The sequence below is a fragment of the Nuphar pumila genome, chromosome 2 (genome assembly GCF_984573655.1).
Source record: "Nuphar pumila chromosome 2, dmNupPumi1.hap1.1, whole genome shotgun sequence".
NCBI lineage: Eukaryota > Viridiplantae > Streptophyta > Magnoliopsida > Nymphaeales > Nymphaeaceae > Nuphar > Nuphar pumila.
The window spans coordinates 125,130,345-125,135,812 of record NC_143250.1 but is presented as its reverse complement, the minus strand read 5'-3'; positions in this window follow the sequence as shown (position 1 = coordinate 125,135,812).

Here is a 5,468-nt window from a genome sequence, read left to right as displayed (position 1 = left end):
ACTTTTCCACAAGCTAACCACTAATAATATCCAGCTTATTTAATTTATTCAAGAGGTGTGGGATGTCCCACCCTCTTTATTTTCTTAATTAATAATTTATTTAGATTTTTGAAAAAAAACTAAATTTCTAAATAAAGTCCTAATTATTTTATTTATTTATTTTTCAATTAAAATTATATAAGATGTTGAACCACATGGACTCTTGGATCCAAATGGAGTCTACATAGGGTGTCCCATATGAGCGTTCAATCCATTGCTATTAGATTCAATTAATATTTTAAATTAGATCTAATCCAAATATTACCTTAAATCCATATTGGATCCAAATGCTAGGGTTTAGACCCAAATCCAATGTCCATAACCTAAAATCATTCTTTCTTATTTCGTTCATATTTTAAATTTTACAATTATTCTTGCAATGTTCTTCCTAACTTGAGACTTAATTTCATAATAATTCAAAATTAAGAAAATCAAGAATTCGCACTATAGTCATAGATGCAAGAACAATTCATCATTTATTCACTTTAATTGCCAAAGAAAAATCCTGAGTTTTACATCCTACCCCCTCTTAAAAAGAATTTCATCCCCGAGATTCAATATATGCATGACTCAAAACAAATGGGGATATTTCTCTCACATACTAGCTTTAGGCTCCCAAGTGCACTATTTGATACCATGATGTTGTCATCGTACTTTGTCTTCATCCCCAAAACTTGTTCTTTTCGATCCACGATTGATTTGAGACTCTCTTCAATGGTCAAATCTTCTCTGATGCTCACATCTTCATATTGGATCACGTGTGAGGGATCCAAAATATAATTCCTCTGCATAGACATATGAAAGACATCATGTATCTGCGAGTACTGAGGATGTAACACTACTCAGTATGAGGCCTTGCCTATCCGCTCTAGAATCTCGAACGATTTGACGTATCTAGGATTCAACTTCCCTTTTTTCTTGAACCAGAACACACTTTTGGTAGGAGACACCCTAACAAACACAAAATCTCCCACCACAAAAGTGAGCTATCTGCGATGCCTATCCGCATAACTCTTTTGTAGACTTTAGACTGCGTGCAACTTGTCATGAATCCTCTAAACTTGCTCTATATAATGTTGCAATGCAATGGGTGATTCTAGTACATGCTCACCAATCTCATCCCAGTAAACTAGGGATCGACAAGGTCGCCTATAGAGAGCCTGATATGGATCCATCTCAATACTAGCATGATAAATATTGTTATACACAAACTCGGCTAGTGCTAGATGTGTGTCCCAATCACCCTTCCAATCAAGAGCCAAGCTCACAACATATCCTCAAGGGTTTGTATCGTGTGCTCTAACTATCCGTCAGTCTAGGGGTGGAAAGTTGTACTAAACTTTGGCTGCATACCTAGTGCCTTATGTAATTATCCTAAAAAATAAAAAGTAAAACGAGCATCTCGGTCAGATATGATCGACAAGGAAATACCGTGCAATTGAACTATCTCTCGGATGTATAACTTCGCTAAATTGTCTAATGACTGGTTGATCTAGATGGATAAAAAGTATGTCGATTTGGTGAGTCTATATGATAATGCATGAAAATGACTTTATAATTATCATTAAATTCATGCATTTGTGTACCTTCTATTGTGATAATGCCCATGTTTATGTTGTTTTAGGTATCACAGAGCTACGATTCGAATTTCAAGCAATTTAGAGTTAAAACGATAAAATTATAGTCGTTTTATGGTTTTGAAGTGAATCTCGAGGCAAATCAGTTCCTGATCCGGTCCAAATCATGTCAAATGGATCATGGATCAAATCTAAACGTGATCAGCATGCACTAAATCCAAATCCAAGTGAAAAATATCCAAAAAAAAACCTCCTAGTTGGCGCCAACCCTTTTTGTAAAATCTAACTAGCTTAGGTAGTATTTTGAAATAGGTATTAACTTTTGTATTAATTTTGTAATTTTTTCTAAACCTTAATTAATTAGTATAAAAACCAAATTAGAGGCTGTGTGAAAGGGGCCTTTGAGCCTTCAATTCACGCAACCTCCCTCTCCTTAGCTCTCATCTTCTTCTTCCATGCCCTCCTTCACCTTTTCTCATTTTTTTGATTTTTTTTCCTTCTCTTCTTCTCCTTTTTCTTGTCTTTTTCTTTCTCTTGTAGGATCTGTGTGGAGGTTCGTTCTGGGAGTGCTTCTGCATGTTGAAAAAGGCAAAGATCTCTTTTCCTCAACCCAGGCCATCGAGAACACCAGATCCGTTGTTTGGTAGTTCTTTCTCCTCTCTTATTTAATTGTAGAATAATTTTTATTGTCATTTTAATTAATGTGAGTCATTTTTATGTATTAGATTAGATTAGCATATGTTTGTTAATCTGTATGCATTCTGTGTTTTTCTGCATTTTATTTATTGTTATTACAGAAAAATAAAAAAAATATCAGATCTACGGTTTGGATTGACCGTCCTTCAATCCAAAATGTAGGTTAGTTAGATTAACGATTTCTTCTTCTCTTTTTTTGTTATTTTTAATTTGTCTTTCAAATTTATTTGCTGCATTTTATCAGATCTGCATTTTGGGAAACCATGAGGATACAAAAACTCTGTGTGCTTTACTTTGACTCCTGAACCCGATATTGAGGTTCTTTCTTCTGGCTACGGTTTTAGGGAGAGCCCACCACTTGACCTGGGGGTGGTGTGTTTGACACAACTATTGTTATGGTATACCAAAGAAGTGACACTTATGTGCGTGAAGTGTCCTTAGTGTCCCCGACATTAGATGTGGAGGTCTACTGTTCTGAAGGTGATTCGGTCGAGGGCTAAGTTTGGAACCCAGTAATAAAATACAAATTATGCGTTAAGCTACCCTAGGAACCTAACTTGACCTCGGGGAAATTGTACCCGCATGGTGTATCCACGAGCAACGGTAATTAAAAAGAGGAACTCAAATTATATGTATTTAATAGGGCATGCATATGGAAAATAAAAACCTTAAGGAAAGATAATAAAGTGTTTATGCATTGCATATAAATCTCGCATATTCCTGCTATGTATTAGAATATGAATATTTTACATGTTTCCTTAACGATTACATGTTGGTGAATGCATGATGTTTAATTTCTAATACATGTTAAATGTCTTGCTTACTTAAATGGTGATTTTTGTTGTTGATTAATGTTCTTTCATGCTTAATAAATGCTTCATGTTGTATGAATGCTTAAATTGAATTATAAAATTATCATAATTGCTTTCCTCTAAATTATTGCATGAAATCTTATATGTATTTTTTATGCTTATTTATTTTATTAGAGAGATCTGTACGCAGAATTCTTTAGATTTTTGACCCCCTCTTTGTATGATTTTTCGCAGTTGCAGGTTGTCAGTGAAATGACTAGCTTCTGAAAGAGTCATGAGTGTCATGCACGTGCTAGACAGATCATAGATGGACAATATGGCTCTTCTTTTATTTATTTTTTTGTTTTATTTAGTTGTTACTGCACTCTGAATTCTTCATTTATGCAATTGTCTCTAGATTTATCACTTATTATTCAATGAAGGTTTGGTTTGGTATGGATGATAATTGTAAGTTCTATTGTGGTTGGTTATTTTATCCAATTGAGAGTGAAACTGTAAAGGTCCCGGGTTTCTGAAAAGACTTCCGCAATGGTTAAAAAAAAATCTGCATTTTCAAGGGGTATGAGTTGGGGGCGTTACAATTAAGGTAAAAAAAAAGAGATTTAATTGAATAGTGTCAATCAGGCGTTAGCGTGTAATTTGGTTTTGTTGTGCCTTATTTCATTTTGATTGTTGATTGATTAATTTCAATACTAGTTAGATTAAATTTTATTTTTGGTCTTGCTATTCTACGTTAGATTCTACCATTCATCGTCATTTTAGGTTTGATTTAGTCGATCTTAGTTGAGTTCTTGCTTAAATTAGCAGTAGGTAATTATATCATGCGGTTTAGTTTTTTTGCATTTTTAATTAACTTCCAGTAGTTTGTCATCAAGTTTATTGATTGTCTCTTAGCTTAGAATTGATTTTAGTATGGTCTGCATTTTGATTGGTAGTTAATTAGATTGAATTGCTTTGTTTTAATTAGTTTTTAATTGCTTTATCGTTAGAAATAGTTAAGAATAGATATCAGTAAAGTTAATTTTGTGTTTAAGCTCATCATTTCATGTGAGTTTTTATAGAGTTTCATTTAGGGACAAGGCGGACACGTAATTAGAGGATGTTAGCTAGGTATATGCCAATTTTGAGGAGTTTCTGATTTGTTTTGACCTTACCCATTCTTTATCCAAAGTTGATAGGTTCTACTGAGTTCAGGTTTTCTTGATTTGCAAATCAGGTAGAATAATTTAAGTTTTTCTCTTGTTTTCGTGTATTGCTTTGTGTTTATTTAATATATTGGTGTTGGTTAGGTCTGGTACATGTATGTGTGCTTTGTTTTTTGTCAAAAAAAATAGAGGTGTTTTTTTTTTTAGTTTTTTTTTTGTTATGATTGTTAGTACAATCTCATTGTTTTTGTTTTTGGGTAGTGTTAAATTAGATAGATTTATTGCTGATTATTTGATTAGTTGTTGCGTTTCTTTTAGTTTTTTTCAAACTTAGTTAGGTTTAATTTGTTTAAGTTTTTAATTGTTTAGCCCGCTGGCTGTTTGGTTATTTTGATAATAGTCTTGTTAGTATAGCTATAGTTGTGCTATTTTGTTTTACAAATAGTTTCTCTTAGAGATTGCTACTTATGGAGGAGGATATTTATCATTGCCTCTTTAATTGAGTACGAAGAGAGAAAGTCTCAAGCTTAGTTTTAGGATTTGCTTTCATTTTAATTGTGTCTACTCTTATTGCATTGTAATTGAAGAGATAATGTAATTCTTTTATTTTTTTTGAAGTATTAATAAAGTGAGGTTTTAAGTGAAATATTATACCTTATTTTCTCTTCTCAAAGGAGACGATCCGACTTGTCATTCTACACAAGTGCAAGGACTGATTTTAAATTTATTATTTGATGTGCAGTTCTTATTTAAAAATAATCATTTGCAAAATCGCACCACCATCCTGGACACAACTCATACGAGCCCTACCACAACAGATTCCGGATGTGTGGTGTGTGTGCTACGAGAGAGAGAGAGAGAGAGAGAGAGAGAGAGAGAGAGAGAGAGAGAGAGAGAGAGAGTCTTACGATAAGATCTAGATGTGAATTTGGATTGGATTTAGTCTTGTTTAATAAGATTTTTTTTTTTTAATTTAGGTGTTATCCGTTCCATTTACAAATACTTGCTTCCAACCACATGTTCGAAAAATTTAGATCCGTCTCCAACTCTGATAATCGAGTCCTGTATGACTCTGGATCTGGATTCAGACATAATGCTTCAAATTTGGATCTAAACTAACATTCATGGTCCAGACCTATCCGATCCGTTTGCACCAACCGCCCAACGCGAGTGAAAGAAAGAATATAAGCGCTTTATGC